This window comes from Neofelis nebulosa, chromosome 15, assembly GCF_028018385.1.
Source record: "Neofelis nebulosa isolate mNeoNeb1 chromosome 15, mNeoNeb1.pri, whole genome shotgun sequence".
Classification (NCBI taxonomy): domain Eukaryota; kingdom Metazoa; phylum Chordata; class Mammalia; order Carnivora; family Felidae; genus Neofelis; species Neofelis nebulosa.
In genome coordinates, this window is record NC_080796.1 from 60917956 (window position 1) to 60943430 (window position 25475).

General features: G+C 40.7%; 1 protein-coding gene and 1 non-coding gene across 17 annotated transcripts in view; one reads left to right on the forward strand and one right to left on the reverse strand.

Annotated features, from left to right (window-relative positions):
- The window catches only part of ESRRG (estrogen related receptor gamma), a 630244-nt gene that overhangs the window by 317414 nt on the left and 287355 nt on the right, over nucleotides 1-25475 (reverse strand). For 2 of the 16 annotated variants that reach the window (XM_058701230.1, XM_058701227.1), the window contains exon 3: nucleotides 4190-4218. The exons of the other annotated variants lie outside the window; for them this stretch is intronic. The gene's annotated coding sequence lies outside the window, so the exon portion shown is untranslated. The remainder of the gene's footprint in view (nucleotides 1-4189; nucleotides 4219-25475) is intronic. 16 annotated transcript variants of the gene reach the window in all.
- LOC131496708 (U6 spliceosomal RNA) lies at nucleotides 9936-10037 on the forward strand. Its single transcript, XR_009254636.1, has one exon. It is a non-coding gene; the product is annotated as a U6 spliceosomal RNA (small nuclear RNA).

A 25475-nucleotide genomic window follows, 5' to 3' on the forward strand; every position in this document is an offset into this window, starting at 1 on the left:
TCAGTTATATGTGTAATATTATGGAACTTGATTAAAAAGGATGAGGGGCCATAACTCAGCTCAGAGGATATCAGAATGTATATTATATGGAGTTATACTAATATACAGGTTTTGATTCTATGTAGGTGGGGTGATGGGGTAGCAAGAATAAGTTCTGAAGCCAGAAAATCAAGACCCAAGTCTGTCTTTGACCAACACTGAGCAACATTTGGTAGGTCGTTTAACCCCTCAGGTGGCTTGTCTGTAAAACGGGGAAATAGAAAAGCCTGTCCCTCCCAGGGATATCATAGTGAAACTCACACAAGTTGCTATGAATGAAACTGTCCATAAATGCTTCAGCACTATACACATACAGTGGTTATTATTATTTACCTGGGTTTATACCACAAAGTCCTACTTACAGAGGGAGAAAAATCATTCAGTAAACAAGCTCACTCCTTTAGGAAAGAATTCTTACCACTCTTGCGAATTTGAGGAATAGTATCTCAGTTGCATTAACTGGTGTTTATTAATGTATTATGAACGCCTGCCGTGGCATCTGATTCACAATAAAGAGATTAAGCAGACTAATTTGTCATTTATTTTCCAATGCCTGCTTTCCTGCCCGCAGCACCACTAATATCCCAAGAGCACCTCAACCCAATTATTTCCCATTTTGCATTACTTGCAGAAAGTCGTGCTAATGTGCCCAAAAGGCTTTGCTCCTTGGTGGGGGAAAAAAATTAAAATAAATAAATAAATAAATAAATAAATAAATAAATAAATAAATAGATAGATAAATAAATAAATAAAACAATAGCAAAAAAGTTCCTGCTCTGCCCACCACAACACTGTTGTCATTTGGGGAAAAGAACCCCCCCCCCCCTCACCCCCGCCAGAAAACTGGGCCATGTCTGATCATCAAACCAAATTAGCAGCTTGACTGTGTGGTACGCATGAGCCACAGACCTGCACTTACTTAGTATTTGTTTCGGGGGTGAAGGCAATTCCAACTGTAGAATGAAATTCACAACCTAAAGAGAGCTGAATTATACTATGCCTATATACACACACACTGTTTTGTTTGCTTATTTGGAGAATTGTGTGTCAAAATCATTCAAATAACTGGCGAATTTGACTTTTTTTTTCTTCTCAAAAAAATTAATAACCAGTTGTTTAGCCAATTCCAAATATTAATTTGCAAATAATTTGTGAATGCAGACACAGCTCATTATTAATAGAAGAAGTATAAAGATTTCTCATTGTCTATGCTTTTTAATCCAGCCTTATAAACGGTTTTCAACTTTACCATGTAATATTTCTGCTATTTCCTTCAGTCCGTTTCACTTTGAAAATATGCTTTTTGCTTATCCCAGGAGTTTCTGTCTTGCTTAGGGCAAAATACTCCAGCATGCGTTCACAACTATGAACTGTAAACATTTCTCTACCTTATTCAGCCGAAGGCTCATAGCCCATTTAAATGCCTGTGGATCATTTCAGAAGCATACAAGACTCCACAGAGTTACCAAAAATAATTATTCTTCTAAAACTTTCCAATTTTACCAACAACATAAAGCTTATATTTAAAAAATGTGATCATTTTAGCTGTGGGGAGATACTGACTGAAAACATACTGTTTTTTATTTCAAATATGATTAGCTTCAAGAATGAGCTACAATAGATTAAGTTCATCTCTATGAGGTTATTTCTTACCATTGTTTTTTAAATCCTCCCCCCGCTTGCTTTAATCAAGAATAGGAATGTTAAGGGCTTGATGCAGGGAAGAAGCATAGATTAGTGGTTAGCATAATAGCATGAAAGTCAGGAAACACGAATTCTATTCTCGGCCAAGCGCTCTTAGGTGAGCTCATGATTTACAGCCTCAGTTTCTCCATATATAAAAGTAAAGTGTTGCACATCCCACAAATGACTATGTGCCAGGCACCAAGCTAAGCACTTTAAAAGGATTATTTTATTTAATCCTTGTAAGTAGATAATGTTGTTATCCTAATTTTACAAAGGAGGTGACTGAGGTACGGGAGGTGAAATAAATGGCCCAGGGCTGCACAGACAGGAGCTGCAAAGGCTGAGTTCTAACCCATAGGCCACTCTGCTTTCTATGTGGCTGGCTTCAGCATTATTTGAAAGGGCTTCGCGAATGGTATAGACCACATACCGATCCAGAAATTTTCCAGAATAGGGGCCCAGATGTTCCTCTCTCCTCTCTGGGGCTCTGTGGATAGGCTCCCAAATGCACCCACACCAGGTGACTCTTACCACCTGCCGTGGGAGGACCCCCTCCGGCTCAGGCCTCCCTGGCTGTGCTGCACCTGGGTGCTCCCCCTACCCCACTCTGCAGTTGCGACACAGCACAGCTTTATCTGCCAACTGAACCCAGGACACGCGGGTCCGGTTGGGCACAGCTGGTGGCAGGAGGCTCGGATTTCTGATGAACTGAACACAATGCAGCAGCACAGTCACACGACCATTATGAAATCACATGCTCGCTGCTAATTTTTCTAGCATCAGTGTGTGGACTATTTAAAACCTCCCTGCCCTCCACCCCCTAGCTCTTAAATGCCTTCCTCGGGGTAAAAGTTCAGCTAGGGGAATATCGGCCATATGTCATTTGCTGTCATTATTTTCTTTGCAAAGTGAGGAACAAACACACGGAAACTGGCTTTCAGGGGACAATTTTTACAATTGCGGGCAGCATGTGTACCAAATGGCACCCTTGCAAAGGGTAAAGAGCCAACACCGGACCTCTCTGCTCAAACCCGGTGTTTGCAGGAAAAGCCAACCCGAACTTAACCTACAGGAAGACTAAGGGAATGCCTCTTTCACTACGAGGATTCATCTTCGGTATCAGAGCAAACTTGCTAAGTTAGGAGCAAAGGTTTAAAAGGTCTTAACCACCACAGAACATCTTTGGGTGCTGTATGAAACATGGTTTTAAAATACACCACAGTGGGGAGTGTTCATTAGAAACTGTGGTCACTTAGCACATTTCATAACTGGGAAATTAATGAGGTGTCGATCTTCATGTTTCAGGACTTTGGTTAAGCAGTGAACAGTCAAAACCGTCTTTTGTGTGTGAGCCAAAAATAAATAAGAAATTCTACAGTAAAGGAACCAAAAACGTCCTGGTATTTTAACGTGCCTGGAATAAGACGGCAATTGGCAAGCACCTAACTTCCCTGAAACTCAAGAGTGTTGACATACAATTGCGAGACCAGTATCTGCACGTTTAAGAGAACGATCCTTGGTTAAGAGAAGCCTGGTATCCACTAAACCCTAACTGGAGGGAAGAGAAACAACGAATCATACATAGGACTTTTAAGATGTTTTGAAAAACCCCTCCCTATAAAGAGGCCTTTGAAAGAGGGCGAACACTGAAGAGTTTGCTAATACAGAAAGAATATCTTTCCAAAGAAGTCATTAACACAATGTGGGGCATATATCAAGGCTGAGGGAAAACATTTTTTGGTCTTTTTATATTCAAATATCCTCTTTACAAAACACTACTTTCTTTGGCTCAAAAATCAGAAATAATTTAAACAATTTTGTAGCAAAACACCACATAGTGCCAACTGTTTTCATTAAAGAAAAAAAAAAAAACAATAAAAAACCCAGGAATTTGGTGAGCCAATATAATGTGAGCAAATTTCCTTAAAAGAAAACTTGCCCTGGATACACATCAAATGACTAGAAACTTTTAGAAAACTATTTAACTTCTAGAAAACTAACTCTTCTCCTTCTTATAAATGTTGAAAAAAAAAAACAGCTACAGATGCAGATGAACTGCTGAACTCAATCCTTGCTGTTTAAAATGTATTTCAATAGACTAGCCAATGTATCATCTAAGCATAAAAAAGACGTACAGTAATAGCATTCTGAAAAATGAATTAAGAACACATTGTCATCAACTCCAGCAAAAATAATAAAGGTAGAAAAGATTAAGAGGCAAGCATATCTTTCTGAATTGTAAAATGGTTTTATAGGTCTTCTAATAACAACTTTTACTCAAACCTTACATAAATAGGCTTAGATGATACAAATATTATGTGGGCTGTGTGGACACTCCCAGGTTCCTAATCATGTTTAGGGATTACTTGATAGAACAGAGACATTTCATTCCAATTGGGCCAGGGGATTACAGCGAAGAAACATCTAATATTCCAATTTTTAATTTCATGCATTTTTTATTTACCTTTAATGATGCTGTATATATTCATCATCCTGAAATATTAAAACAGTATGAAAAAAGTAATAAATTGGTGGAAAATTTAGGGAATAGTAATGCAACAGCACGCAAATCATACACTATCAAGTGCTTGATACACATTTAAAATTACTGCCTACTACGGCAAAGCCAAATTCCTAGCAGATTTCTGAAGCACAAAGTCACAATAAGAAGATCAGCAGAACAGACTGAAATAATAGAATATTCATCCCTCTAATCCATATGCAATTCTTTAGGGCTTTTTTTTTTTTAACAATGCATATGAGGTCTGACTGTATTCAGGATTTAAATAAGTTGTCTCTCTCCTTCCTGCTCCTCTCTATTTTTATGTAAAAAAATGTATATACAGTTATCATTTCTGCACTGCTACACCAACAGAAGACAAGGTTAGCACATTTCCTCACACCTCAAATGAAACAATAGCATTTTAAACAACAAAAGTGTTTAAAAAAATACCATTTACTCATCCCACTAAAGCCTCCTGAAACAGCTTATTGGGAAAAAGGAAAGTTGGTGTCATTCATGGGTGGGGGTGGGGGAGAGAAGTGGAGTGGTAGTTTTATCCTCTAATTACCAATTAATGCATTGATATAATATTACATTTAAATATTGACAAAAAGTGCTAAAGGTGTCATCTGTGAAACCTTTGCTCATCTTTGCTCATTCACCTTCCCTTGCAGAGAGATGAGACGGTCTACTGGGCATTAATAAATATTGTAACAAGGAACAGAAAATTACAGAGGCATAAGCCTCCATCAGCTGGACTGGCTTGAGCACTTCTAGGAGAGCACTTGGAATTCTGGGAGAGGAAAGGACACTGGACATTACATGCCCAGCAGTCTCAGTTCCATGGTCAGAGACTTAGCCTGTGTTCTAATGCTGCATGTTGACAGCGGTCATCCTGCAGGAGGTATGGTGTTGTTAAATGACCTTCTTTTGATTTCTTTGTGTATTCTGATTTTTTTTTCTTTAATGAGCACCTACTACCTTATAACAAGGAGAAAAACCAACAAAACAGAAACTCCTCAAAATACTACCTATCTCCTTCTTTAAGACGCTTTCTTCAATTCACCCAAAAGAATGGTCCCTCCTTTTTTTTCTTCTTTTTAAAGATTTTATTCTTAAGTAATCTCTACACCTAATATGGGGCTCGAACTCACAACCCCGAGATCAAGAGTTGCACGCTCTTCCCACATGAGCCAGCCAGGCACTCCTGTCCCTCCTTTAAGCTCATGTTGCTAGCAAATCTCTTAGGGCCCATATCATATTCTGCCTCACGGTATGGTCCCCTGCTTTAAAAGTATGACTGTTATAACATTAAGTCCCTTCAGGGCAAAGGCTGGGGCTTCTTTTCCATTATTTTCTCTCTTGCATTACTGATCATGGCCCTTACCACCAAGTGGGTATTTAATAATTTGTTGGTGTTGTTGTTGAATTGACTAAAACTAGTTTTATTAAGTGCTTTTACTTCTGTTATACTCACTGTTTTTCAGCTCACTACTCCAATTAGACAAGTCTGCCAGGTGTAGATGTGGTTAGTGGCCATGCATGACGCGAAACTCAGAGATGCAACACCTTCTAGAAAATAAATTGGAGAGGGACTTGCATGCCCTACCCTCTCAAACACAGACCAGAAAAGAAAAGAGAGCACGCAGCTCTGCAGAACAAGGAAAACATTTACAGCATGTGGAGCAGAAACAAACAGTAAGATGTTGGAAACAAAAGTTCCTATTTTCACCGAGCCATAGAAAAATGTATGGGACATGATGGGGCTACACAGGCGAGAGAAGAAAAGAATTCTTCATTCCACCTAAGAAAGAGGAACAGGAATTTCTTTTGGGGAAGAGAAGCAGCTGAACCCAAATGTAATAAATATAAAAGCATAGCCTGGTAAAATTTTAAATGAGAAGGGAAGCCTGAAGGAAATTCTCACATTCCAGACCACAGCTCTTAAAATCCTTTGCCAACCCCTCTTTGCCATTTGCCTGGCAGTAACTTGTCACCATTTCTCTCTCGCTCTCACAAATACATCCCAGAGTCCAGATAAACTGAGAATCCAACCAATTTTAATCCAATTCCTTCCTGAAGTTTTCTAGCTTTTTCCTTCATTCCTCTTGAAAGATATTAGGACACTTGAGGGCAAAGATATTCAAAATATGGAGGATGAATGCAAGAGGAAAAGAGAAGAAGGAACATATTAAATCTGATGTAAACTGCAGGAAAAACCAAACCTACGTCTTCTTATTCCCTCTCTGTCTTTTGTCAGAGCAAACTGCCTTCAATTCTAATTATGACATGATGATCCTATGTACGACATATCATCTTTTTTTTTTTTTTTTTCAGTTCAAGTTCCCATGCCAGTAAGCCTTTCGACTCTGGGCAAACATTCAAGAATTCAGGAGTGTTCTCCAGTTCTTGTGTGAACCAAAATGTGTCAGCCCACACCAGGTGTTTCCGTTGCTCTGAGATTCTCTGCCGAGTACATCCAGCATTTGGCCAAAGCTTCTCACAGACAATACTTTGGGCTTTGCTATTAGCCACCCAGACTTGCTAGGGTTAATAAATTACCTGATACTTCTAATTGGTGACAACAGGTCAAGGTGTCACGTGTGAGGGGGCAGAGAAAGTGGTAAGATTTTGCTAATTTAAAATTCTATGCCATGAATTTCTGTGCATGAAAGCCTTCTTCCCTTTCCCATGGAAGTATTCCATTCCTTGCCTACCTGCTGTCTCTTCCGGATTTCATGAACTTTGCTTTCCCTATCTTTGTGGGCTGCTAGTATCTGATCAGAGGTGGGTTTCGGGGGAAAATATTTCTATAACATGAATAAACATCATGCTTTCAAGAATAAATGTTTTTTTTTTTTAATATTTATTTATTTTTGAGAGAGAAAGCACACGAGCGGGAGAGGGACAGACAGAAAGAGGAGGCAGAGGATCCCAAGCAGGCTCTGTGCTGACAGCAGAGGGCCTGATGCAAGGATCGAGCCCACGAACAGTGAGATCATCACCGGAGCCCAAGTCAGACTCTTAACCAACTGAGCCACCCAGGCACCCGATAAACAACATTATGTCGTTTTTGGAGCCGGACTTGTTTTTTTAGCTTAAGTTACATGTATGTGAATTCATAAAAATGTCTGAGCTAATGAGGACAGAACAGAGTCAGGCCAACTGTCACAGACAGTTGGAAAGAACCATTGGCAACTACTGTTGTCTGCTCCTTCCTCCTGGGACTGACGCATGCTTTAGATTTCCCTTTAGATTTAGATTTCCTTCAGATTTCCCCCTTCTAAACCATACTCTCTTGCTGATGTTGCTATTTAGTAGGAGTTTCAGTTTTCTGGGAAAAGCGCTAAATGTTTCACCCATTCAACTGAACCATTTGAAAATTTGAGGGGTGTGTGGAGTTAATAACGGTCAAGTTTTTAACATTGCACATGACCCAACCTAATATGTTGTCACATTTGACTCTCACAATGAAATCTTGTAGGAGAAACTATTATCTCCATTTCACTATTGTTATTTGTATCACGTGACTACTTATGGACAAAAGCTGGGCTATGTGGAAATAGCTGGTGGCCTCCCTGCTCTACAGTCCCTCAGTGGCTCTCCCTCCACCCTATGGCCGAGCAGGATAGGAGTTAGAACATTGGCACAAATTTGGAAACTCTGGCGTGGTAAGTCACAGGATGTCAGACAGGAATCATTTTACTCTCTCTATAGAGATGGAGATGTATTTTTTTAGAGTTGTTTGAGGCTGACATTATTTGATAGTGAATTTCAACCTATGCCGCTTTTCTAAAACAGAGTTTCCTTATGAAATAATGATACTCTCCGAAAGTCTAAATGGACAAGAAATTACATAAAATAACTAACACTTGGACTAAACCAATTTTTTTTTTCAACAAACCCACTTAAAATCACCTCAAGTGTAAAAGAGATGACGAACAACATAAGGAAACTTATCACCTGAAGACAAATAATGGCATCAGGGTTGTAACTGCACTCCTTAGCAAAATGCTCACACACATCAACCAACTTAAAGAAAAAAAGATGTACTGAAAGTACTAATTATTTTTTCCCAGTCCTTCCCTCCTCAACCATTCAAACCCAGTGGCACACAATTGTTGTTTAATAAAGTGAATTGTGCAGGTGTGTGGAAGGCTTATCTTCAAGTCATCAAGGATTTATGCTACTTCTTAGACTGGGGCTGTTTCTGGGTATCATGGATTATCAGTGTGTTCCTTCATTTGTTTATATAAATGGCCCAATGGCTGTTGAAACACTTCAGAGCACTTAACTAAAGTAAACAAAGCTCGTGAACTTTAAATATCCAACAAGAGGAGCTATTGACAAGTAAGACTTTACTTAGCAAATCTCAATATCATTTGGAACCTTAATACAATCTTCCAGATTGACAAAGAGGGCATACAATTCAGACATTTATCTTAACTAAGGCTCCACGTAGAAGATACTATCCTGATCCGAGACAAGGTTCAAAATATAATGCTGCCATCTAGTAGTTTTGCTTGCTTTCTTTCATTGTTATTGAGGCTAAAGAGGAGTCTACCCACATTGAGAAGGGAAAGAGGGTCTTCAATTCATATTTTAGCCTTCTAGCTTTTTGATTCCCTCACTCCTTGATTCTTAAACTCAAAGATATTTCCACAGGGAAATCCTGTGATGAGAACCTTAGATTAACAGCAAGATACCTCTATTTCAGTCCCAGTATTCCCATTATCTGAAAGCCTGTGCATAACTCATGAACCCTCCCTGAGAACCACATCTTTGATCTGTAAAAAGTCGGAATAGGATTGAATGCAAAGACCTCTTTCAATTCTTTTTTTTTTTTTTTTTTTAATTTTTTTTTTTCAACGTTTTTTATTTATTTTTGGGACAGAGAGAGACAGAGCATGAACGGGGGAGGGGCAGAGAGAGAGGGAGACACAGAATCGGAAACAGGCTCCAGGCTCCGAGCCATCAGCCCAGAGCCTGACGCGGGGCTCGAACTCACGGACCGCGAGATCGTGACCTGGCTGAAGTCGGACGCTTAACCGACTGCGCCACCCAGGCGCCCCAAGACCTCTTTCAATTCTAATAGCCAATTATTCTTATTACTTAATGTATTTACAATGATAAAATTATCTGATTGATTTATATTGGTAGCTAGAGAAAGAGCTATAGTACCGTGGTCTATAGGGTTCTAGAAAAACACTACCAAATAGTAACAATGGTTTCTTTGTGTTGTTTCTTTTATGTTGAGAAAGAAACTAACAGCATGTCTCTCTGGTGAGTTTTGGAGATGTTAATATCATGATCCCACTGGAGATGCTGGAGAGTCATTCTTGCTATTTCCCTTTGGAATTCTGTATCTTACTTCAGTTACTTGGATATGGCTTTCTTTGATCTAGTGCCAGGAGGGAAAACACAAAAGAAAACCCATCCTTTTTAAGAAATTCAAATCACTTAATCTTATTTCCATTTTCCTTTCCAGGCTGACAAATAAGTTGATTTTCAGCTCTTCCTGAACTTTTAGGTTTTCTAATCCAACCAACTTGCTTATCATCTGGAGTGTTGTAGCCACCACGTTTCTGGTGGGAATGCCAGCTTCCTTTATGGGGTTCAAGGCATTAGACTAAAAGAGACTTCTCAGGAAAAATGCAAAACTAGTGGACTAGGATTTCCTAACTTATGGTTTAAAAAGCAGTTGTATGCACTTCAGCAGCACATATACCAAAATTGGAGGATACAGAGAAGATTAGCACGGCCTCTGTGCAAGGATGATGTACAAATTTGTGAAGCGTGCCAGACTTTTGCCTATGGCCCCACCGCCTTCAACATGCCGGGTCTAGTATGATCTGGAAAGCTAAACACGTTGGGGGCCTGGTTAGTACTCTGATGGAAGGCTACCTATGAACACCTGGGTGCTGGAGGCTTTAAAAAAAAAAAAGTAAAAAGCATTAAAGTAATATTCACAACCTCTGCTACTTATCCACTGCCCTCCATCACAACAAACATGTTAGTTTTGTACACACCCTTCACAGAATGGGGCTGACTGGAGCTCTACAGGACACGGGGATAGCCTCCCAACAGCAAGACATTTCTCCTCTTTATCCCTTTTCTGGACAGAACCAGATGCACACCTAACAGTGGAGCAAAGTCCAGTGAAACTGGGAAGCAATATTCTTTGCCCCATGTTCCTCAAGGACTGCCACGTTAGGGAGCAATGCCAAGGTCTTGTCACATGCCTCTCTGTGTTTTAAAGTCCTTTTTCTTCTCTTTTATGTTATTTATTTTTAATTTATTTTTTATATATGTAAAAGCATGTATTAGAGTTTGAACAACTGAATGATAAAATGCAGTCTTAGGCACAGATGCTGCAGGGAATAGCGTTTGAAATTCTCCAACATACTAAGTTATAATTGGGTTTTAATGCATAAAATGGCTGAGCAATTTAAATGTTTAGCAAAGAAAACAGTCTTGCCTAGAGTTTATGAAGTGGGAAGCCTATTTCTTATAATGATTAACTGTGAGTCATCATTTCAAACACAAGCATCCACTGGCATCTGCCCCAGATAAGGGGTGCTGAAGGCTCGCAACGATTTACCAAACTAGAGTCTTATGATGATGGATAGTAGCACATTTTTGCCTGTGAAATGAAGACAGTAAGTAACAAACCACGAAGCATGCTGACTTTACAGTCTACCTGCCCCAACTTACTAAATGAAGAATAAGGTTTTAAAAGCATATATCCAGGGCACCTGGGTGCCTCAGTTGGTTAAGCATCTGACTTCGGTTCAGGTCATAATCTCGAGGTCGGTGGGTTCGAGTCCCGCATCAGGCTCTGGGTTGACAGCTCAGATCCTGGAGCCTGCTTCAGGTTCTGTGTCTTGTTCTCTGTGCCTGCCCTCCCCCAACCCCCAACCTCTCTCTCTTAAAAATAATAATAAAAAAAAAACATTAAAAAAACCAAAATATATTCAATGTCTGCTTGCATGTGGCCATGCTTGAAGACAGAGATTGTACTAAGATTAGGCAATCAAAAGCCTACAGAATTTTTCACAGTGGCCTGGAGGTCTATCCTTGATAACTTGATCCATTTGGCTGCTTCTTATAAAAGCCTGACTTTATCATCATGTCTTGGACCCACACCATGAAAATCACGATAGCAATCATGATAGGCCCTCTTCCCTAACACATGACAAGGTACGCAGAAAGTGTGGGCAAAGTTACCCCTACACGTCAGTTCCAAAAGCTCTGGGCCTAGAGACAAGTCCTTCTTGTGCCGTCTTCCTGCCCAGTAAGGCAAGGTTTGAATGGAGAAATCCTTGGCATGAGCCTCGGAAGAAGAATATGTGGGAACGAGCTCCACCCCTACTGGTTATAAATCTGAATACTGCTTAGATGTTCCCCTTGAAGAAAGAAAATAGTAAAACATGGGAATTAATACTCATGCTGAGTGTCCAATAGGGTAATGCAAAGACATAGTGTGAGGAGCTTTGCAAATGCAATGTGTTATCATAAGGGAAATGAGGCCTCCAAATTTGCTAGCAACATTTCAGAGACTGGAAGAAGGAACAGATAGCCTGAAAATCAGGGATGGTGGATTCCAAGTTATATTTAATGCAAGACAAATAAGCTGATAAAGAGTGAGACAAGACGAGACAAGTCAGTTTGGTTCCCATTGATGCTGGAAGTATACAGTCAGTAGAGCTAAGCATCTTTGGGTTCAATCCAGTCTCTGCAACCAAATAGCATGTGACCTCAGTGAGGTTGCCTATACTCTAGGAAGCTTCTTATTTTTTAATGTTTATTTATTCATTTTTGAGAGACAGAGAGAGACAGTACACAAGCAGGGAAGGGGCAGAAAGAGAAGGAGACACAGAATCGGAAGCAGGCTCCAGGTGGCAAGCTGTCAGCACAGAGCCCGATGCAAGGCTCGAACCCACCAACTGTAAGATTATGACCTGAGTCGAAGTCGGATGCTCAACCGACTGAGCCACACAGGCACCCCTAGGAAGCTTTTTCGATAGAGAAAGACTTAACGTAATAGATCTCCTTGGCACCAGCATCCTACCAAGGACCCTCTGGAAACATAATGATCTTCAGGCCAACACTGAAAGTATAGTCTTATGCAGATGGGTCTCCCATTATCAACTACAAGTCCTAGACTCAAATAGAATCCATTAGCTCTTCTGTGGCAAGTCTTTCCCAACCAATGAAGCCAACCTCTTGTCTGAGTTGGAGAGTCGATCAATGTTGATTCTGTAGCATCTAGTCAGGAGCATACACTCCCACTCAAGTTTCTTATATTTTCCTCATTAACAAAACTAGGGGAACGGCAAGATGAACCTAAATACTCTTACATGTTGACACATAAGGCGACGGAAGGTAGAGTTACTTTGAATTTAAGCTGAGCTTTAATGGTAAAGTGCTCAAGTCACCATGATCTAAGCAAATGTTTAAGGAAAAAACAAACACGTGCATAGAGACAGACAGACGGTGTGCAATCAGTGAGTCAACACACAATGGCTAAAAGTACAATCTAATACAACACATTTATCTGGATTTGTAAACAAATAGTACACCAAACTGTAGTATCAGAATCAAGTGCATGGTGTGGAATAATACATGCTGGCATACCTACTGACCTTGAGTGTTCAGTCCTAGCTGTGTGATCTGTGCTTGCCGTCTATATCGAGCCCAATTTACCACCTGGCTCAGAAGTCAAGACAGGTGATAAGTAGAGGTTGGTGATAATACTGCTATTAGAGTATTAGAATATTATTGGATATCATGTGAAAATTGTTTTAGAAACGTTTCTCAATTTAATTTCATCTTTATACTATTAAGGTGGGTATTATTGATCCCATTTTACAGATAAGAAAACTGAGGGTAAGGGACCAAACGCTTCTGAATCCATAGGTCTAGCTCTTAATTTTACGGCCTACTGCATAAATTCCAATTTCAGGTTGGATCCCAGAGTCTTTAGTATAACGACCCCATTACTGCTTCTGGTCCTTAGGTCAGAAAGGAACTTAAAATTATTCCTTTGTATTTTTCCATAGTTTCATTCTAGAAGGGCTTGGAGAGGTCTGCAATGATCAACTGACCAAGTAACCATTGGTCAGTAACCTTCAGTATCTACAACTGGGGCAGAATTTTCATGAGAGCATTTTAGTTCTTTTCTCCTTCCCAGCTATATCAGAAGGAGAGTGACCCTCACTGCCTGTCACAGACTTTGACATTGGAGTATTGATTGCTTCAAAATGGAAAGAAAAATAGAGCTCAGATTTACAGGTTACAACCATAAAAAACCTTAGAAGAATTATTTATACCAAACGATAACAGTGTAAAATTCTGTATGTAAAGGAATTATGGTCTTTTTAATTTTCTTCTTTAGGTTGGCCTGTATTCTCAAAATATTTTACAGTAGATATACAGTATCTCGGTACTGGAAAAGTTACATTAAAAATAACATGGTGATGTACTGGTCTGATGATTTTATTTAAAAAGCTGTCTCTAAAATACTCTTTCTTATTGTACTAAGACATTCACCTTATTCTGTTCTGTTTTTTTAAACTTATTAAAATGTGATCTGTGGTTACATCGTATTTATCCCATGATTTCTGGTTTCTCTTTTGATTTCTATCATCTGATAGTAACTGTGGGGAATGCTGTGATAAAACTCCTAGCTCTGACCCTCACTAACTGCACAATATGGAGTAATTTAACCTCCCCATTTCCTCACCCATAAAGCAGGAATAATACTATTTCCTTGCAGTGAGGTGAAGTTTCTTAAAATTCTCTAACCCTCCATAATTTTTCTTCCCTCTTGTTTAATACAGAACTTATTTATATAAGCCACTTGACCACTTAGCCTTTCTTAAATTGACTTTTTGTCAATACTGTTGCAACAATCGGTCAAATGAATAACTGAATAAAAGGGGATACAACTGTGTCTACAGTGTCAGGTTGGATGTATGGAGAATATGAATAGTAAATCAGACCTGGTCACTCACAATCAAGTAGGACCAAATAGATCCATATAAATAAGCACAATACAAGTCAAATGCTAAGGGAAATTGGGGAAGGGGAAGGCTAATTCCAAACAGAACCAGAAGCAAGAAAGACTTCACCTACAAGGTGGCACTGAAGAAGGGCCTTGAAAGATGGACAATATTTCATAGGCTGAAAACTGGGGACATGATCAAAAAAAATATGAACTTTGGAATTCTCTTTACATTCCTAGCCCCTACTATTGTGCTTACACAAATCATTTTCCACTGTTTTGTTGCTCATTATTCTCTGCTTAAACCTTAAGTCTTTGTTGGTTGAAATCGGCAATGATGGGACATCTCTCAGGCCCAAGAAAGAATCAGAGTTTGAATTTTTGGGCTATTTCCCAAAGGAATGAGAGTTGGTCTGTAGCTGGGATGCTTATAGCCCTCTTGGCTATGAAAGAAAAGGATTCTTTGATTCTTGACAATAGTCCTATTACAAAGCCAAATTTTTATCTATATTCTGCAAATTTAAGGATAGAAAGCAAGTTGTGGTTTTGTTTGGTTGATTTGGGCTTAAAACTCTGAAAACAGCTTAATGTAAGGATGTTTTTATCTGTTTTCTGTTTGATTGGTTGGGTTTTTCTGCAAAGTGCATCTTTCCCAGAAAAAAAGGTATGCAGTGGCCAACGGGGGTCATGTTACCTAACCTATGTTTTCACATTTGTCATGTGGGGATGCTTATAGTACCTACACAGAGGATTATTAAAGTACATAGCAAGAATAAATGCTTTACAAATGTTGAAGACACATACCCTCTCAACAAAATTATCTATTTATTTTCGGGGGTGGAGGAGGTACACATGCACGCACGCACGCACACACACACACACACACACACACACCCCAAACTCCCTAATGTTTTAGGGATTGCTTGTTGTCTCTACGTGTATCAGCATTTGCATTTTCTACTAGTAGAAAACCTAGGCACAGGGCATTAACCCCAAATGGAAAACTGGTCATAAAGAAATTATTTAATTTTTTTCATGTCTAATTAACAGGTGAAACCAAAGGCTGTATTTCAGTGGCCAATGATGTTGCTACTGCGTTTTCAGTGATGCTGGAATAGGTATGTAAAGAATGCTGTTCTCTCACTAGTGGTACACTGTTTATCCTTACTCTTATTAACCCATCGTCTTTGTCTACCCTGTTTTTATGACAGCCGATTGTGGTATATATATATACCACTCCGTGAACATTTGTCATCTCCTGGTATCCCCTGGTTAGGGATATAAACGCAGCATTAAGAATCATCCTATGTAATAGGCACACAGAAAAGGGGCTCAAGTCCTTGATAAAGAGAGGAAAACCAATGGAATAGAGATATATTAAATGACACTTAGTAGAAGACGAAGCTGTCTCAGTAAATATGAATCACATTGACAGAATGGCCATAGAGTTCACTGTACAATCAACAGACTTTATGGTATTAACCTGTGAAGTTTATTCTTTCTCTGATACCATAACCATTACTTGAAGAACCATTACTTGAAGCCAGAGTTCCTGCCACACCAGAGCATGGCCGTGAACACAGGTGCATATACAGGGAGAAATTTCCAAGGACAGGAGTGGTTGGGCTGGGGTTGGTCATCACCATCACCATCATCATCGTAGTCACCATCATCACTGGGCCATTCATTCACTGACCACTAGCCAAACACTGCTAAATTCTTTCAGAGACGCTTTCATTTAATTCCCTCCAACTACACTATTCCCATTTTACTGATGAGGAAAATGAGGCACAGCAAGGTTAAGGGATGAGTTGAAGAAGCTATAGCTAGTAAGTGAGAAAGTCAGGATTTGAACACACTCCAAAAAGCCTCGTTCTTAACCATCCTACTTCACTGCCTTCTCACCTTTTAGGGGATTTACAGGACTAAGCAGTGACTAAAATCTCAGTAAACTCAATAATACAAAAAACGTGGTATCCGCAAAGGCCTGAGAAAAGGCCATGTTTCAAATGAAAGCATCGGGGCGCAGACAGAAAACACACACACACACACATACACTCGGGGATTTTATTAGCATTTTCTCCCTGCTGAAACTTTTAATGCGGCACTACAATGTATTCATTGCAAGGTGCCATTAGGGCCGGGCTCACTTCAAGTGTTACCAATTCATGAGCACATTAATAACATAGTTAATATGAAGTGTTTAGAGCCTCCACATCGGTGACAAATACGACGCAGCCAAATATCCTGACCACTGAGGCCACGGAGGAACAATTTGGTAGATTTCATCAACAGTTCTAATTATGTTCCTGTCAAGTCGAGAACGAAGTAATCCATAACTGGGGGGTGCTGGAAGACAGTGGCACAGAAGAGTAATTTATGCCCCAGACACAGGGTCCTTTTTGTAGTTAGTGCGCACAACGCTTGACTAACAAGTGTGTTCAAAAAGGAATGTATTAGGGAAAACACAGCCCTCTTGGTTGGAGAGCCTTGTCAGGTGTAAGCTTATGAGGAGTTATGAGGTAATGACTTCCAGAAGTCTTGTTCATACAAGCATCTGGAGTTCAGGGCTCCCAGCAGCCTCGGAACTGCGGGTTGTAAGATGTAGGATATCGGCTCCAAGCCTCTCTTGGACTTTTTTTCTACTGCTCCATTTGAGCCGCGTCTCCAGAGAGGATTTGTGGGCAGACTTTTAAGTGTGACAGGAGGGATGCTGAATGGAGTGAGCCAATGAGGAGTCAACTTAGGGAATAGATTTTTTTAAAAATAACAGTTCAATCCTCAGATAGCATTATCATCGGAGATACGAGGATATTGTTAGCAGCGGGGGTGGGGGGGGAGAACCCTTTTATGAAGCTATAAATAATGTGCTAATGGAATGTGCAAAGGAATTGTTAGGAACAGTAAACTGAAATGTCACAATACCCCTGCACCGCTCCTACCCCCGCAACTGAACTATGGGACAGACAATTAGAAAAGAGTGGGGGCAAGACAAGAAAGAGGGGGAGGGAGGGCATCATGCAGTTTTGAGTGATTTTCCACTGCCATCTATATTGGAACGCAGCTCCCGTTCTCTCCAACAGGGTAATTTTACACACGGCACTCTTATTAAATATTTCAAAGAGGGGAGGGGAAGGAGGAGGAAGAGTTATGCGTCTGCTGCTTTTTTTTTTTTTCTTTTTTAAGAGTTAAGGCTGGTAATGTTAGCAGGCGCTTGGTTATTATTACCGATCAGTTGTTAATTAAAATAAAATGAAGCTTTTTAAACTTCAACACCGTATTGCAAATTATGCAAAAGACACAACTAATTGCATTATTAGCAAAAATTACATTTAAAAATAGCTCCACACAAAGAACTAAAATTATCTAATCTAAACTTGCTTTTACCAGATGAAGCCTGAGGAGACAGAGCTCTGGGGAAAACAAGGGTTTTTCTGTCCCTCATTCAACAAAGAGAGAGACAGAGAGACAGAGACAAAGGGAGAATAAAGTGAATAAATTTTATTACTAAATATTGATAGAAATAAATACGTTTGAAATTACCAAAGATCAACTATTAGATAATGAAGCTATTAGGTCATTCTCACCCACTACAACATGATACACATTTGGACAAAGTGCGTTCTTAATCATCTACAAATAATTTTCCAAGCAATGGGTTGAAGGTAACCAGGCCTCATTTTATTAATAAGGCTTTCTTGGGTCTTTAAATGTAAGGCTTGGTCAGAGATGGGAATAGGTATGCCCCCAAAATGGTAAAGATACTTGTCATATATAGATATATACATATATATGTATATACATGTGTATATATATACATATATATGCATATGTATGTGTGTACGTATATGTCTATATATATGTGTGTGTGTGTGTGTGTATGTGTGTGTGCGCGCACGCACATGTGTATTTATCCTTTTTACACATTTTTTTCAAGTTAGAAGATTATTATCCATTGTTCTTTTACCCAAGTTGTTTCTTTTGCCTGGGTGGATACCTGAGAGTTGCCTGCATCTGCAAATAAATTTTCATGTTTTATTTTGCTATACAGAGACTTCGAGGTGCCCACAGGTCCCTTTGGGCTCTCTCAGGCTGTACAACTGGCAATATAGTAATGCAAAAGAAGACAGTGCAATCGTCTCTGCAAGCAAGCACTGCAAAATGGCTCAGTTACTATCATTGTGTGTTCAGTATTATCTGGATTAATTTGTTTCCTTTACCCCTCCCTCTCATTTTTAAAGCCACCACCAGCTCTCAAGAATGGCACCCAGTTTACATTTTAGCAAAGGTAAAACATTAGATGGACAAAAAGACAATTATGATATAGATTTTGGGGGATGCCTTCTTGCTCAACGTGGACTGAAGCTCCCAAGCTGAATGGAAAGTTCCTTTTAACTATTAGCTTTGGCAAGATTCCTCTGGCAGGTGGAGCATATAAACATTATTCTCCTTATCCATGAAGAGAGAAACAAGTTACCTACTGAAATGTCATCCTGCTGCAGGATCATACATATGACCCTTTCAATAGACAGTCGGGGCCTGAGAGCATCTTACATGTAGAAACTCTGGAAGTAACAACTGCCAGCTACTTTTGTAAAATGACCATATTAGCTAATGAGTAACCCGACTAACCTGACAGAAAACCCAGAGTCTGGCGGAAGACGATGCTCTCTCATTCCGTTATATCCTTTTTAAAACTTCCTTCACCATCAGCTTCACTTTTTCATTTAATTTCACTTTTTTTCCTGTAGGTTGTCAACCAAGATTTAGCAGAGGAACTGAACAAAGGAATAGAACTGAGCCACTGAAAGGCAATGACTACGGTAAAACTCACTATACTAGGGACCCTGTGTTCACGATTCTCCACCGTTTTGCTCTGAAGCCCCAGAACTGATCAGCCCAAACCTCCTCACTCGTCTCATGGAATGCCTTGTACATAGTAAGTGCTCAAAAAACTACCCCTGGGGGCGGCTGGGTGGCATGGTCCATTCAAGTCCAGCACTTAATTTCAGCTCAGGTCATGATCTCATGGTCCATCGAGCCCCACATCAGGCTCTGTGCTGTCAGCAGAGCCTGCTTGGGATTCTCTCTCTCCCTCTCTTTCTGCCCCTCCCCTGCTCTCTCTCTCTCTCCCAAAATAAATAAATAATTTTCTCTCTCTCAAAATAAATAATAAATTACTGTGCATTGACCTTTCGCAAGGAAAATTGGATGCTTTATCCAAAGAACAAAAAAAGCTGCATTTCGAATTTTATAAAAATATTACTCAATCACAGAGTATTTTGAAAATGTGTAATTCAGAGATCATAGAGCAGGTGAGGAAAGTCAGTTGGTCACAAAAATTCAATGACAGGATCCATTGAATTTGAAAACCAGTTCCAAGGCTGCTGGTATGATTACCACCCTAGGCTATTTTCTTTTAATAACAATTATAAGAGAGTCTGTTTGTAGATCTGTTGTATGTTGTATGTTGACACTTTACTACTTCTAGGTAATTTGGTCATTCTTCAAAATCTGGACTTACCACTTCTGTGAAAAATTTGACACATAAAACTGGCCAATTAATACCTTTGTTTGCTGTTCTTTTTTTTTTTTTTTTAACTCCTCTTTAAAGGAATAGTCAGTAGATACTGCTTAAGGCTAAATTTAGGGGACAGAAAGATAATCTGTCTAAATCAAGGTGGCTAATCCAATTACCAATTTCACTCAGTAGAGTTGCCCTCGGGCTGCTATATATCATCATCGTTCATGTAAAAAGTGTTCTTGAGACACTTTTCTGGAGAAAACCTGCCAGCATTGTGCTACCCATTCATAGCTCTATACAACAAGCAAGTGTCAACATAACAGTATGAGGAGTGCATATGCTGAGGCTGGCTTGGGAAGAGCCCCAAATGTCATGTTATGGAGTTATTCTCTATGCAGTAGAAGGAATGAGGCACTGAACATCAAAGATGAGAGGAGACCAAGAGCTTCCAGCTCCTCATTCGTAGAATGAACAAATGAGGCAGCAAGGTCCTACGAACAGTACTGCAATGAGGACAAAATGAAATATTGCACAGTGAATGCATTTTGCATTCACTAGATGAGGAGGAGAGACAGACTGGATGATGCGGGAGGTTTTATTCACTGTGGATGTTGGAATAAAGCATGAACCATTAACAAAATCAGATGGTCAGGAAGGGATACCTTGGAAAGAAGAGAAGAAAAACTGCCTGAAAAATGGGTATGTGGGGCTTCAGGCAGCACACCCAAGTGGCTCTGGCCAGCATTTGGAAGGGTTCCTGGACATTAGAAGACACTTTGAAACCAGAATGTACAAATAGGTATTACATGTACGGATGTAAGCTTTGGAGCCCAACTTGTGGAACAATGATAATGACAGATGCTGGCAGGTGGGTAGCAATGGAGACAAAATGTCATCTAAAAAACAGGGAGAAATTCAGGCACACACAGGATCATGTACACTGAGGAACAAGAAAGTGTTAAATACAAGGAAGTGCCATTAAATACAGCAGAGTGTTCAACAATAGGGGGACTCAGACAACATCAATGGATTCCATGATTGGAAGGTCACTGGAGACCCACAGAGGCAGCAGTGAAGGACAGTGATGAGGTAGCATGAAATCACAAGCAGGTTGTGACAATTTGGTGGAGACCAGTCCCTAAAACATTTTTATGGCAAAATTGATAGTGAAGGAAGCGAGAAAAGCAAGGCGACTATTGGAGCAGTTATCAAGTGTGGGAAGCGTTTTTGTTTGTTTTGCTTTTTTTCTTTTTCCTACGGTAGAAAAGTGGTCACTGGAATTAGAGGAATTCAGCATGTTGAGGACCAACTGATAAAGTTAAACCTCACAGAACCCAGGCAGGATTGGGATTAGCTTTGGCAGGAAGGCGTGTTTCAACAGAGATGGAGAGGAGAGAAGATGTCACAAGTTCTATTGAACTTGACAATGGAAAAAAGTGGCAAGATGAAGTGCATGATAATGTCCAATCCTTTAAAAGAATTTACAAAGTACCAGTAACAGGAGTCATGTGAACTAGGAAAACACAGCTGAAAACAATATATGGCTATAATATTTATATTCCAACATTTCATGAGGGAATTTAAAGTAATTCTTTGATGTTTTGCAAACAAAATAACTGTTTAAGTCATTGAAGTTTCTACTTTTTTTTTTTTAATAGAGAACTTTTAAAAGGGGTGCCTGGGTGGCTCAGTCGGTTAAGCGTCTGAGTTCAGCTCAGGTCACGATCTCACAGTCCGTGAGTTGTAGCCCCGCGTTGGGCTCTGTGTTGACAGCTTGGAGCCTGGAGCCTGCTTCAGATTCTGTGTCTCCCTCTCTCTCTGCCCCTCCCCACTCACACTCTGTCTCTCTGCCTCTCTCTCAAAAATAAACATTAAAAAAAGTTTTAATTAAAAAAATGTTTATTTATTTATTTGCAGGGGGAGGGGCAGAGAGAAAGGGAGAGAGAGAGAGTATCCCAAGCAGGCTCTGCACTGTCAGCGCGGAGCCCCTCGCAGGGCCTGAACCCACAAACCGCGTGATCATGACTTGCGCTGAAATCCAAAGTGGGCCCTTAACCGACTGAGCCAACCAGGTGCCCCTCTACATTTTTAATCCTGTTGCTCCAGAATCATGTGGACTTAGCTTAACAGACTCATGCTACCTCAAACAGAATTAATATATATATCATATAATTGTATAATATATGTGTATGTATATTATATATTATATATGTGTATAATATGTATATATATAATATATATGCACACATATATACATGCTGAATTACAAATTAACTTCCCAAACAGATGTAATATTTGGGGCACTCTAGATCGTGCCTATGCAGGGTGAGAGAAGCAGCCAGTGATGCTATTTTAAGAAAAATCGGAACAGTTAATAAAAAAATAAATTTTTATCGCTGGACTGATTTTCAACACTAACAAAAATAATGAAAGTAACCGGCAAGTTTTATACAGCATGAAGCCCCCACCTCAGACCTATGAATAGCAAATCACTTTAGAGACCAACAACTTTCTTCTCCTCTACTGTCCTTTATGGGGGTTATACCTTTAAGCTTCACACGGCAAGAATCCATTCTGTTGGTCTCCAACGAGTAAACTTGAGGACAGAATAAAATAAAATAAGAAAATTAAGTTCCTTTCTCACAAGTGAGTTAAAACCCATCAGCAGTAAGTCATTGAATTTAACTGCACATCTCTTGTCATTTTGTTTTATTTTTTTACTGTTTTTATTTCTACAATCATAGGCCTAGCAAGACCGCAATCTCCTGGCGGGAGCCTGGCACCGGCACAATGGGATGACCAGCGAGGCAGCGGGAAAACAGGCACTCTCTCTCCTCTTCCCTCTCTGTTGTACAAAAGGAGCTTGGCATGAATGAGTTTTACAACAGCCACCAACCACTTCTTCGTTTTTTCTGAGCAATCATCGATATCAGCATCAAGTGGTGTGGTGGCTCCATAGCACATTGTGGCAACAGAGCGAGCCCAGCATGCAAACGTTTTGGCTAATTTAGAATCCTTGTGCAGCCGAATCAAACATGACAAGACGATGGCAAAAAGAGAGGCTATTATACCAAATGAGAGCGGGTGGACGGCTGAAATTGGTTTGAGTGGCAGAGACAAAAGAGGGGAAAGGAAGAGAAATAACTGAGAATGATAACCCCAGATAACACAGGCTGCCAGATATACAGATATACCCATGCAAAGACACACATACACACACTCACTCACTCACTCACTCACTCACTCACTCACAGAAGACAAGGCAAATGCTTCCAAGCTTTAGTCCCGGGCAGATCGGGCATAAGAACACCTTCATAACAAGAAGGAAAACCAAAGAAACTACCATATGATAAAGCATTGGTCCACTTACAGGTAAAAATATATTTAACTTTAAAAAATGTAAAGCTTTCCACAGAAATATCCAATTTTTTAGAATACTAAAACTGTCATTTCCTACTTGAAGTAATGTGGGGATACCAAACTGTCATTTCTAGGAGAAGTGGGGAGTCACTGATTTAGGACTGGCAAATCCAAAGATAAGCCCGTGGGTTTGTGCCCAGCGCCTAAAGGTTTCCTCAAGTCATCAAGAGAATTTGAGGGGAACCACTGCAAGATGGTGGTGTAGCAAGACCCTTAATTTACCTCTTCCCGCAGACACACCATATCTACAGCTCCATATGGAGTAAGTCCACTGAAAAAGATCTGAAAACTACGTGAACTATTTCTCCACAACAAAGAGAAGAAGACCACATGTAGGGGCACCTGGGTGGCTCAGTCAGTTAAGTGTCTGACTTCAGTTCAGGTCATGATCTCACGATTCGTGAGTTCAAGCCCTGCATTGGGTTCTGTGCTGTCAGCACAGAGCCTGCTTTGGATCCTCTGTTCCCTTTCTCTGTCAGCCCCTCTCCCCACTCTCACTCTATCTCAACCATAAATAAATATTTTTTAAAAAGACCACATCTAGATGGGCAGGGGAGGCAGAGACATGGTCTCACCAAAACCCCACAGTGGATGCACAGTAGGAAGGGATCTCATCAGTGTGGTGCTTCTCCCAGAAAAGTGGGGGGGTTGGTGTCCTAGAAAAGGTACCCCAGTCTCTTGGGTCTGCATCAGAGAGGTGCCCCAAAACATCTGGCTTAGAAAACCAACAGGACTGATGTCTGAGGGACCCAAAGTACTATAGGAAACTGAAATTTCCCTTTTAAAGGGTTCATGTGCAGTCTCACCCAACCCAAGATCCAGGAAAACAAACCCCCAAAAAACAAAAAAACAAACCAGCAGTTTGAAAGTGCCTAAAGCATATGGGAAGGAGGCTCATTTGTTGATCGAAAAGCACCTGCTGGAGGGAAAGGGAATAGCTGAAACACTCCCCCGAGATGGAGGTGCTACTCCGAGATGGAGGTGTGTAGATTGCACACTCCATCTACCCAGGTAGCACAGGTGGCTGGGCTGAGAGGCAGCACCCTCCCGTGGCCCAGGTAAGATAGTGGGGGTGAGCAGTCCTGGCATTATCCCACTGCCTTGCTGAAACCAGAGACCGTGGGTGGCTGTAGCACTCCCCTGCTTCCTGGCTAGGGCACGCAAGCACAAAGAGTCATAGCATTCTCCCCCTCTCTGCCTGGGGCTGGGGAGTGTAAACACCTTCTCCCACTCTCAGCCTAAACCCAGCCCAGTTGCACAGACAAGGCATTCTCCTGCTGTATTCCTGAAACTCGCAGGTGCACACAGTCAGGACATTTTCTTGTTGCCTCCCTGATGCTGGGAAGTGTGCTCCACCCCCTACAATTTCCAGCTGCCCTGCTAAAGTCAGCGAACACATGCAGGCCACATAAAGGACAGCCCTTGATCATCTGGCTCTGGTGGCCAAGATGGCTGGCATTCCTGCACTCCATGGGAATGTAACAATCAGAAAGACAGTTCTCCGCAGGTCACCACCCCCAGGGCATCACAAAGACAGCAGACTGAAATGGAACCCTGGTTTCCTGTGACAAAGCCCTATTTACTTAGTCTGGAACTTTAGCCTGAAGGACAGGCATCAGTTTTTCCACACATCTAGAGGCTAAGGAGATGCTCCTAGTAAATGAAGGCAGGGAGATGCTATCTTTGTGCACACCTTTGGCCTCATGACAGCTGGACAAGACCTTCAGAAATCAGCCAAAGGGACACCCTCAGATCATCTGGTCTGGAGGCCAGCAGGGATCAAGATTAAAGCTCCACAGGACAGCATTTATTTGCATTCTTTAAAAGATGCTACCTGAGGGTCTGGCTTCCAATCAGCTTGAAACTAGGTGCTAAATGAAACTATCCCTCCAACCCACACTTGGAGCCTTGACATGTCTTGGCACATCCTCAGCAACAAAGACATATCAAGAATAAATCAGCTGGTTAAGACAATCACAAAGGTTTGAGAGACAACAAAGAGCTAGGACAAGGTTAAACAAGAAGCTTCATCACCTACACAAGGCCATTCACTCATTTAAGACTGAGCGAAGAAGGGGCGCCTGGGTGGCGCAGTCGGTTAAGCGTCCGACTTCAGCCAGGTCACGATCTCGCGGTCCGTGAGTTCGAGCCCCGCGTCAGGCTCTGGGCTGATGGCTCGGAGCCTGGAGCCTGTTTCCGATTCTGTGTCTCCCTCTCTCTCTGCCCCTCCCCCGTTCATGCTCTGTCTCTCTCTGTCCCAAAAATAAATAAAAAGCGTTGAAAAAAAAAAATTAAAA